The following is an 11517-nucleotide window of genomic DNA, read 5'->3' as shown; positions in this document are numbered from 1 at the left end:
AGGACCTTGGCATAATATCTGCTAGGGTTTCTGAGCGAGTGTTTGAGTGCCCTCTGGAGGCTTTATGAACAGTGAAAAGACGATACTTGTGAAAGATTTTTTTAATAGCCAGTGTACTCGATGGTTCAGAGTGGTGTGCGTGTCATTTGGGAAGCCATGGGGACACTAGCCAGCACTTACGGAGGGCAGGAGCTCTCCAGGCAGGCTGGGAATTGGGGTTTATGTAGCGAGCAGAGCCCAGAGGCCGCTGAGTCACAGAGGTGAGCCGAGGGAGTGTGGTGGGAGATGCCCAGGAAGGTGGGGAATGACAGACGCCTTTGGGTTTGGCCAGGAGGAGCTTCAGTGCTGTGGAGTCAGGTTGAGGAATGAATGGGAAGTGAGCCTTTAGAAATTGAAGAAGCCTGGATGGGGAAACCGGGGCTAGGGGAAGGACGAATGACAGCTAGAGAAGGCTTAGGATTAACTGTTGGTTCTCCTTAAGATAGAAGAGACTTTGCATGGTATTTAAATGCTGGAAGAAGAAAAGTCAAGAGGAAACGGTTGAAAGCTGAGTAGGGTTGCGGGGGAAGGAGAGACTTGGCTTGCAAGTTCCTTGTTGGGGTCATTGTTGAGGGAAGATGTTACATTTTACAGGGACTTGGAATATGATGAATTAGTGATTTTCAGTTCTTCGTGGGATGATGGGGAAATATTCCCATAGGCAGTTGGCAATACAGGTAAGAAGACAGACTGGTTATAGGAGAATGTGGCATTATCATCCTGGGAAGGGCCCTCATTCAAGCCAGGCAGGCGGTTGAGCTAGAAAGTGGAGTCAGGACCTACCTTCAGAGGACACCTGTGTTTAGGAAGCAGGAGTAAAAGAAATGGTCAGTGCCCTCAGGGGAGCTGGTGGAGAGGTGAGACAGCGTGGGGAGTTGGGGACCGAGGAGACGTGTAAACTAGGAGCCAAAGAATGAACCATGGCGGATGGCGTTAGGATTTGGCGGGCAGGAGATGGTGGCTTTGAGAGTGGTTTTGCAGGAGTGGTGTGTGGGGGGCGTGTTTGGGAGTGGATTGAGGGCGTAGAGAGGAGGTGGAAACAGAGGTGTAGGCATTCGTGGGTGAGTTCAGCAGCGGAAGTGAAGAGCGAATCGGTGCCCATGGCCAGGCTGGAGCCGTGCTGAGAGCAGGCGGGGCGTGTCCGCGTGGGGTGCAGAGCCTAACCAGCGCCTAACCAGCGCCTAACCAGCGCCTAACCAACGCCTAACCAGCGCCTAACCAGCGCGACTGCCGGAAGGGAGCTCCTGCACTTTTTCTTTCCTTTCTTTTAAATCGTTGTCATCTCAGGTATGAGATGTAAAGTTTTGTGTAACTTCTGTGACCCCTCCTATTTTGCTCAGATTGGAACTCTGACCAAATGGAAGAGAGTGTTTAGGTCTGTTCGTGACATTTGAGGGGGTTCTTACACCAGGAAAGAGAGTAAATGTGACCAATTTTTGATTTATTCTGACAAATGTGAAAATTTGTTAAATCCTTTAAATGTATAGGACAAGTCGTAATCACGAATAACTTTTTTTTTTCTTTTTGATAAACTGAATAGGGTGGCTAATAGTTTGGCTTCATTTATTTAACATATTATTGAGAAAAGAAAATAGACTCAGTATCAGAAGTACTGAAATAATAAATTTTAATTTGGGAGATGAGGGTTGATTTATAACTTCGCACTGCTCGGTTTTGAGGGCTAAGGCATGGTATTTAAAGTGCGAACTTATACAAAGGGTAGGGCGAGCGGATTCCAACTTAAGCCCAAACTTGTCCACTTCTGCGGGGACTGGTTTGAAGACCTTGGAAGACCTCAGCACTCTTATCTCTGGTGGCCTTTACTATGTCATATACCAGACATTAAAATTGCACCCATGTCCTGCATGAAATTAGTTTATACAAAACTATGACTTAAGCTTCATGTGACTAGTCATAGACAAACATTTATTAACTTTGATTTTAGAGTTTTCTTTTCATGTTTTGCATCCAGTCAATATTTTTTTCAGGTTCAAACATTTTCATCAGCCCTTAAGTTGCTCTTAAGCCCTAGGGACTGTGCCCAAGGGCCGAGACAGCCCTGCTCTGCCAGGATAAGTACGGGATAAGTACGCATGTCTGCCGGGGTGCACTTGCCAGGAATCTGTTCGTTGGAGGCTCTAAGCCGCCTCCTGGGAAAATGCCACCCTCAGCAGAGCTGAAGTAACTTTGAGTTAGTGCTTTTTTGGTCGTGAGGAGCAGAGAGAGTAATTTAGAACATTTTAAGAAACAGGATGTGGTGTCAGCACGGTCAGGGACGAAGGCAGCTCAGAGGTGAGCGCCGTCTGCCCTGTAGTCAGCAGGCCTCTCGGCATCTCTTGCCATGTTTTCTCCCCAGCTGGGTCTGCCTCCTCACTGCTGTGGTTTGCTCATGACCTCCAGGTCCTGTTACATCAGAGCCTCAGCTTCACCTCTCACAGCTGATCACCTCGGGCTCAGAATCGGGAATCTGACTTTGTTGCTGCTTTTATTATTGATCCCAGCCACATCAGAGGTCGTGTGATGAAAAGGCCATGTTAAGCTCTCAATGTCTGTCCTTGGTCTCTAACCTGTGGCGAGGTGAGGGCAGTGGCCCTGTGGCCCATGGCAGACTGGGCCTGCCCTGAAAGCTGAGGCATTTCCCATTAGATGGGGTGCAGGTGAGCAGGCACGAGGTGGGCATGGGTGGTTCAGTAAGGAGGGCACAGCCTGGCCCAGAAGGAGACCCATTCAGACTTCCTCCAGATGTGTTCCTGCTAATAGCCTCCATTTAGGTCAACCCTTTGTTCCCATAGAGAAACTAAAGTCTAAGTATATGGAAAGCATTTCACTTTCCATTTTCTTCCTAGTTTATTCAGTCTCTGACATTGCATGGTCACTCAGGGCACTCTGTAGGGTCCTATTTCACATGTTAGTGATTTCTGCTAAACATGATACAGCGACTTCAGGTAGCTGTTAGCAAAGAGGTAATTCAAACCTCGTGTGCTTCACGTAGTTTTTCTCCCTCAAAGTCCTGGGGAACGGTATAGACATTCAGTAATTTAATACCATCCCCAGATTCACGAAATGTAGAACAAGTACTAAATGTCCCATCTGAATGTCAGAATGGTAGCATTTTGATGCCGAAGTCCCTTAATGTGTCGTCATACTTCCTAAGGAAAAGTGAAGTTCCCCAAACTACTCTTTGCAATTATCGAATATAGCAGAGGGGGGAGGTAATAGATGGAATAAATAAAATAATGATGGCTAATCTTTGTTGAACCCTTAAAATTTTCCAGGCACTATTTTAAGTACTTCTCATGCATTAACTTGTTTAATCCTTAAACTACCTTGTAAGGGTGTCTTACAGGGTCAGGTGCCTTTGTTACCCCCATTAACTCCATTCTTAACCTCTCTGGGGAAGGTTGCACAGCTAGTAGGTGGTAGTGCCAGGGTATGCACCGGACTCCAGTTTCTGCTCCTCCGCACCCCTCTCGACTGAAACATAAATGAGAAAAAATGCTTGGATTTTTTCTAGGATTCCAGCCCATCTGAGTCAGCTCTCCAGTGTCTGGTACCTGTGAACCTAAAACTCAGTTTGGGTAACATTCCTGCAGGAGGCCGGTTCTGATGCGCTCCTGGAGTGAAGTCGTGCGGGCTGCCTGGGTTTTCCTGCCCGGCGTTTCTCATGTTCTCAGCCCCTCTTTGCCTGTACATGCCTTGACTCCCATGTATTTATATAAATCCCGTAGGTAGTGGGTCTGCCCCGTCTTCCGAGCTGGGAACGCACATTTATGACAGCCAGTTCTTCAGCAGCTTTGTGATCCTGAGTTTGCCACCGTACAAACCTTCTACTTTTTTCTCTGCATCTCTCCAACCCAGCAGGCTCCAAGGCTTCTATAGCCCTTCAGCCACTGTGGGCCCTCCTCTGCTGCTGCTTCTGGAATGTCGGGGGGGTTTTGACTCCTGGCACTGTGGTAAGTTTTCCCCTTGATTCACCATTTTCCTACATGGAGAATTCCCCTCAAGTATTTCTAAACCGAAGCCATCTCTGGAGTTTTCTGAGCCTGTGCCCGTTGGGGCACAGTGAGGGAGAAAACCCCAGCTGCATGGTTTCCCTAAAGTCTTGCCTCTCTGGCTTTCGTGTTCCCTAGACCTTGGAGAACCCTCCTTATTAACTCTATAAAGACATCAGAGACCTCTTTGTCCTATTCAGAGTTCTTTGTTCCTCTGCAATTGGGCTTTCTCCCGGAGTTTCTCGTGAGCCATCACTGTTACGGCGTCACTCTGCCTGTCCCATTTCCCTCAGATGTCGTGGGGGCTTTTTCTGGACCAGAAACCCCGTTTCTGGACTCACGCCAGCCTCTGGTTTTCTTTCCCATTATTCCTTTAGTCACTGAGATAGCAAACTTTTTTCCAGCTGAGAGCGTTACTCCCTCAGTTCCTGGTGTGTGTTCCCAAAGCCTGAACAACAGCCTGGTCCTTAAATAGGAGGGCTCTGAAGTCCTCAGCCCTGGCGATTGTGGTTTTACGTGAGTCTCTGTGCGCACTTGATTCTGAGAGCCGTCATGTCTATGGTACAAGCATTTTTTCCTTTGAGCCATTGATTTGTGACCATTTTTAAATGATTTTTTTTCTTCACCTTAACTCAAGAAGAGAACACATGTCTTACATAGGACAGGTATTTATTCATCTTTGTCATTGCCGAAACCCAGAATACTCTAGCCGAATGTGCAGTCTGGGTCTGGTTCACACACCTAACGACATTTTGCATTATTTCCACGCACAGTGAGGAAGCGGAGAGGGGAGAACCCTGTCTCCGTAACCGCTGGACTTGGGGGCGTGCGGGCGGCTTTTTGTCTCTCCCGACTGCCACAGGTCGACTTCTCACTTCCGGGCTTCTCCCTTCCCCGACTTCACTTTCCCACTGTGTGGAGAGAATTGGGGAGGTAGAGGACATGCTGGTGACCTCCGTCCTAGTGGGCCCAGTTGCTATACCCGGTTAGAAGGCGAAGCCCACGGGCAGGTGGTAGCTTTTCTCTTGCCTAACTTCACATGGCCAGAGCGGGGACGCTGAAGCTGCTCCTGGACGGACCCGCCTGATTTCCAGGTGATGGCCCCGGTGGGAAGTCTGGGCAGGTATGCCTTGGCGTCGTGCAAGTGTTCTCTCTCCTCTCTGTCTCTTTCTGGCTCCATCCTTGCCCGTGCTGCCTTGGGTATCCTCAGCCACCCTGCTTAATATGAGCGATGAGGCCTGAGATATAGGTCCAGTATTGTATGAATTCCCATTCCTGCCAGTGCTCACTTTGGTCTCAAGCTCAAGGTTATCAGTGATCCAGGGAAAAGGAGTTCTCCATGTGATCCGGCCGAGCTTATGGAATGCCGCAGCGGGAATTGGAGTCTCAGGCCTAGCTAGTTCAGCCCCGTGCACGATTGATTCCGCCTGGAGTATGTAGACGTGAGGGTGGCTGCTGAGACCTCTGGCCGGGTTCGATGCTAGTCTTTGATCCCATGCGTTTCCACAGTCACGCCGACCCCCAACCAGTGCCAGTCCTGCCAAGTCAGCAGCCCAAGCGCCGGAGTTCTGCGCTGTTTGTCGTAACCATCCCTGGCCCTCTTTGAGAGTGGGGTGATGAGGAATCTCTATCCGTGCTAATCCTGACTTCGGATCGCCAGATCTCATCCGATTTCGGGACCTGTGTCGTCCCTGTGTGAGTCTTCACGTCCGGGAAGCGCTCTTGCACTTGTGCTTCCCGGGCAAGCTGCTCCACAGACCTCTGCCCCGGGCGTGCTTGCTTTGGTTTGCCAAACAGTGCAAGTTATGGGTTGTGACCCAGGTACAAAAATAGTCAGAATCCGAGATATTTAAAGTAGTCAAATTCATGGAAACAAAGTGGAATGGTGGTTCCTAGGGGCTGCGGGGCGGGGGAGGGGGGTTGGTCCCTGGGTACCGTGTTTCAGTTCTGCAAGATGAAAAGTTCTGGAGGTCTTTTTCACAATGCGAGTATGCTTTTCACACTGCTGGACTAACTACACACTTAGAAGTGGTTAAGATCAAATTGCTGTTACGTGGTGATGGTGGTGGTGGTTTTTTATCACAATTTAAAAAATGCATTTAGAAAAACAGCCAGAATCTCAAATCCCTGATCTTTTGACCTGCCAGCTACTATGATACCCCTACTCCCAATGTCACTGAGGACAGCCTTGCTAAAAATCCACTTTTTATTTCGATTAAGATCACCCAGGCCTGACTTTTTCCTTCCCTTAGTTAGCCAGGTTGGGCCCCGTGTGACTTCTTTTGCCTCTCCCCAGGGTAACTTGAGCTTTCTAGTCTTTTTTTTTTTTTTTCCCCTAGGCCTGAATGTGGATTTTGTCCCTTTGGGCCTTACTGTTCCCAATAGTAGAAGGAGGAAGCAGGTTTAATGAAGGAGAGCCATGCTCACCTGAGCGGTGAGCGTCATTAGAGTTCACCTGACATGAGCCTCCCCTGCTGCCTCCGCACCCCCGCCCCAGCCAGCTCCTGCTGGTCCTCTGAGCTGGAGCCGTCCCCTGGCCCCTTCCCAGGTGTGGAAGGCTGGCCTCTGGAGGAAGACAGATCCAAAGGAGTCAGCTGGGCAGAAGGGGCGGACGAAGGCAAATTCTGCAGGCCAGAGTGCGTTGCCAGCGCACTGACTCTCTGGGCATCCTGATTGTGTCCCAAAAGATTTTTTTTCAGACCCCCAACAGTGTCCCTCCTTCCTGAGGACAGAGTGAATAGTGAGGCATTTAACCCCCGCATTTTGAGAGTGAGAGTGAACATCTGCACGACTGGCAGTAGGTTTTACTGTCTCCATTTCATGGATGAGTAAACTGAAGCTGATGGTCACACAGTTATACGGTATCAGAGCAATAGTTTGAACTTAGGACTTTTGATTGAAAGTCCTGTGTTCTCACCAAATTATCATGATTCCTAATGCATATGTTTGTTACACATTTACTAGCGAGATAAGATAAACTCATGCCTTGAATGTGGTATTCACGTATGGGCCATCGCTGAAGCAGCTCATATTCTGTCCCATTACTCAGGCGTTTCTGTATGCCGTGTCGAAGAGCAGGGAAAATGACGAGTCCCAACCGTGAGGAGGTGTCACTAAAGTCGGATGTATTTTAAAACAGTCCTATAAGTAGAGGGTCAAGAGGGGAACCTTTGGGGCAGAAGCGAGGCGCAGGGGACACTCATAGGGACGGAAGCTGCGCTCGGCTTTGGAGAGGAGGGGCCCTGTGACAGGGAGGTGGGTGGTCAGGTCCTGGGAGCCTCCGCCTGAGCAGTGACGTTCCTGACGAATGAATGAGGGTGTCATGCACTAATTAAAATAGGGAGCCGAGGAGACTCATATTTACTTAGCCTCAGCTGTGCTGTGGGCACTTTCACATTCGTTATCTTCTTTAATTACCACAGCAAAGCTTTACAGACATCATTATCCAGAGTTTCACAGATCAGGCTGAGATCAGCCACGATCACGTAGCGAGTGGCAGAGCCAAGGCCTACACCCCCTCTGTGTCATTCTGCAGGCCTTTTTGTGGGAGGACTTGGCCGAAGGAAAGCAGAGGAATGTACACCTCTGTCATTCTTTATCGCTTTAATAACATACGCAGTTATCCTTCTCAGACTCGAGAAAGCCTGGCGTCATTCCCTCTGTACTTTCTGTCGCTCTTTTCTGGACCTAATTTCATAGTCTTTGTGGTAATTTCTAGTTAAAGAAAAATCAGATGCGTCGTCTTTTATCTTTTACCTTTTCTCCCTAAGGAGTCAGTAGGCCAGGTCACACGAAGAGCAGTTGTCCTGAGGACAAGGAGCAAGCAGCTCTCTTCCCTGTAGCTCATTAGAGCCCAGAGCCCAAATCCTTAGCTACTGCCCTTAGTTGCGGGAGGTCGGGGAACCTCAGGCACAGTCAGGGCGTGTTGTTGAGCTGCTGCCGAGTGGCCGCCAGCGCTGACTGCCGGACTGTGAGGGGCAGGCCCTGGGCTCCAGCTTTAGCAGTGCGTGGCAGTCTGACGATGGGTGCGGTGCGTGAGCACCCGAGCGGGCCCTTGGCTGGATTGGAGCCGGGACCGTGTTCTGTGGCTGGGGTGGTGTTGGGTGCGGTTCGGCCGCAGGGATTTAGGCTCAGGCCTTAGAGTACGTGCTTGGGCCACCGTAGGTGAGACTGCCCTCCCAATGTGACCACCTCCAGCTCGCCATGCCTGAGTGAGCCCGGGAAGACGAGGAAGCCCACCTCAGAACCACGGCCTGACCATTGGGCCTCCAAGGGTGTTGTCAGCTCAGATCGATGACGTGTGAGGAGTAGACTAGCTAGAGGCCTTTAGTGGCCACAGTAGAGTGCTTGGGAAGGCAAGGGGGACCTTCCTCCAGAGGCTTTCTGAGAGCCACTCCCAAGGCGAGAGGTCTCGGACCTTGTAAGATGGGGCTTCCCTGAGATCCGTTAGCGTCCAGTTGCCAAGGGAATGGGAGGAGCAGCTCTGGTATCCAGAAGAGTGGGGTACTCGAAAAAGGACGGGGACTCTGAAGGGCCTGTTCGGGACATGGGACCGCCCTCGGCAGCCAGGAGGATATCTTCCTGGCTGCCAGTGTCTTCTGTTCCAGGGCTGATGGTGATGGTAAAAGCAAAATAGAAAGGCTTTGGCATTGCACAGTCCTAATCAATGAGTTACAAGTGACTGCTGTAATGGATTTATTCTGAGACAAATAGCTGAGCAAAAATCAAGTGGACTGGGCCTATGTAGCTTAAGTAGTGAGGTCTTCCTGTACTTTGTCATGTGTATTTTAGACTGGACGTGTAGTGGAGATCAGCGAGGAGATCGACCCTGCCTGTCGCACGCCCAGATCCTTGAGGCAAGCAGGGAGTGGTGGCCTTGCACGGAACAGATAACCTCTTAGCCCTGGTCCTGGGCAGCATGAAGCCCATAAATGGCCTTTCCACTTATTTTTTGCGTGCCAAGGCCTGTAGGAAAAGGCCAAGCACAGGCCTTACTTCCCTTAGTGCTGCACTGCTGCCAAATTAATGTCTGATGGTGTTGATTTGGGGACTTCCTGATAATTTGTGAGGGAGGAGTTCCTGGCTGGGCTGGGAACATGTTCCACGTTCTGTCCTGTGAACAGGGGCATCCATTATGACCAGGGGGACAGTATACGATAGGGTTACATGGCCTTGGATCTGGAAATCGAAGTCCTACAAGGACACACTCGCAGATTGCTGTCTGCTGAGGCGGTTTCTGAACCCTTTATACAACGTCTCCCTGGGTAGAGAGTTTTTTCTTGTAGTAGTCACCTTTTAAAGTCTTCTGGTGTACAAAACTTGACTTGGAAAGTACTTCGGAGGAATTTGGGAGGCATTTTTCTTACATCCAGAATAAAAATGGCTGATGATGGAAGTTACTAGCTACAAGTCAGTGTTAATCTCAGAGTCTGTTCACTTTTGAGCTTTTAAAAAAAGTGAGCGTAAGATGGAATTTCAAACCCCCCCCCTTTTTTTTTCTCTGGATCCTTTTACACTTTAAAGTGTTAAGGACCCCCAAAGAGCTGTCTGTTCATGTGAGTTACAAGCATCAATACCTACCACAATAGAAATGAAAACTAAAAAATATTTATTGACTAATTTATTTTAAAAATGATGGTAAAACCATTACATGTTAACACAAATGACATTTTTATGAAAAACAGCTATTTTCTAAAAAAACATTTAGTAGGCAGACTGGCAATATTTACATTTTGGCAAATGTCTTTAAATGTATGAGGCTTAAATAAGACATCTGCTTCTGTATTCATTCTATTGCAATATGTTGTTTTCATTGAAGTAGATGAAGACATCCGGCCTTGCCCAGATAATGTAGTTGGAAAAGTGATTTTAGTAGCCTTTTCAGATATTGCGAGCTCATCTGTGACACAACACCAGAACCTGACAAGCAGTAGGTTCTTACAGGTGGGCTGCAACACGTGATCTGAAACTGGATCAACGTACTTCTTGTACTCTGGTGCATTGAAGCCACTGGTCGCTCTCACTTTGAATGGCTCTTTTTTAAAATTTATTATTTTTTAGGCGAGGCAACCCTTGGTTGACCTCATAGATTGCAAGGACCTTGTCAGCTTACAGTCCCTTATTTTTTTATTTTTTACTCCTACAGCACCTAGTCTTCCTAGGTGGTCTCCCATCCAAATACTAACCAGGCCCGACCCTGCTTAGCTTCCGAGATTTAAATGGATCTTCTACCCACAGTGATTTCACTACCGCACACATTGGTCCTTCGGAAAACATTGGTTCACTGAGTTACACACATCCTGCCATGTTCACATTTCATTATGTATAATATCCAGAAAGTCATGTCTGTTAGTGTCACTGTCAACCTCATCAGAAAGTCTCAAGTGTTGGGAAGCTGCGGAGCTCATGGTGGCAGACACAAGTTTTCCAAAATCCCAGTTTTTGCTTGAAAGCTCGGATTTGACCATTGGCAACAAATACCATCAGTTGTTTCCTGTTAACCGAAATGTCTGCCCAGTACCCAAGTCTGCATAACCAGGTTGTCAGTCATTCTTTCAAGTAAAAACGTTCTGTCAAAACAGAGATACAGTGTTAAATAGATTTAACAAACATCGAAGAGTCTGTTACGATCGAGTGGGATTTTTATAGTCAGTGCTTTATGAGAAAGATCTGCAGTATTAGAATTTCTTGAAGTGGTTGTATTTTCTCAAAAACAAGAAAAGTAATTTTCAGTTGACTTTTATGACAAAATAATGATATAGTTATTTTCAGATGATTTGAGGTTTTCTGAGCCAGCAGTCTGAATTGCAGATAACAGTACATTTTAGAGTGTGAACCCAGCTGAGCCGTGAGAGGGACGGACGGTGGGCTGAGCCCGGAGCAGAGTCCTGGTCGTATCTTCCACTGGCCCAAGGACGAGGCCTGGAATTGTGCGGGGCACGCATGTGTGTAGTTTGGTGGCAGGGTGCTGAGGGCCTTCTCCGAGGAGGACTCGTCGTGGCCGTCCGCTGGGAGCGAGGAGAGGCCGGGCGTCAGGGAGAGTGATCGCGGAGAAGGGGCCACCAGGTGTCGGGTAGCCCGGAGACCGCGGAGGCGCCTGGGGCTGATGATTTTCCCTGTTGGGCCATGAAGGCCAAAATGTGGATTGGAATGGGGTGCTGGTGTCTTCGGGGCAGATGGCCCCTTTGCACTTCGATCATTCCCATTTGACAAAAACGGCCCCGCAGAAACTCAGCTGAGTCTGCGTTCCTGCCTCACACTGCGCCTGCGGACGGCCCTGCGGGACTGGTCTCTGACCACCCTCGACTCTGGCAGCCACTCTGCTCTGGTCACGGCGCTCTCCTGCCCGGCACGCGACTGTTTCTGGCCCTCTCTGTGTTCCTGTCACCGCCAGGCTCCCCGCTCGTCCTCTCCTACTCAGCAGATGGCCTTGCTCCCTGCTTCACAGAGGACCGACAGCCAGGGACTCTGCCAGCGTCCCACTCCA

At 49.1% G+C, this 11517-nt stretch overlaps 1 protein-coding gene across 7 annotated transcripts in view; it reads left to right on the top strand.

Annotated features, from left to right (window-relative positions):
* ZNF664 (zinc finger protein 664) overlaps positions 1-11517 on the top strand; it is a 35974-nt gene that overhangs the window by 10794 nt on the left and 13663 nt on the right. For 2 of the 7 annotated variants that reach the window (XM_023523887.1, XM_023523889.1), the window contains exon 2: positions 3901-3992. The exons of 2 other annotated variants lie outside the window; for them this stretch is intronic. The gene's annotated coding sequence lies outside the window, so the exon portion shown is untranslated. Of the gene's footprint in view, positions 1-3897; positions 3993-5704; positions 5727-11517 lie in introns of those variants that run through there. 3 more of the 7 variants (XM_023523886.1, XM_023523888.1, XM_011381093.2) reach the window with 2 other exon arrangements.

The sequence above is a fragment of the Pteropus vampyrus genome, unplaced genomic scaffold (assembly GCF_000151845.1).
Source record: "Pteropus vampyrus isolate Shadow unplaced genomic scaffold, Pvam_2.0 Scaffold430, whole genome shotgun sequence".
Classification (NCBI taxonomy): Eukaryota; Metazoa; Chordata; class Mammalia; order Chiroptera; family Pteropodidae; genus Pteropus; species Pteropus vampyrus.
This window is presented reverse-complemented; position numbering and strand designations above follow the sequence as displayed.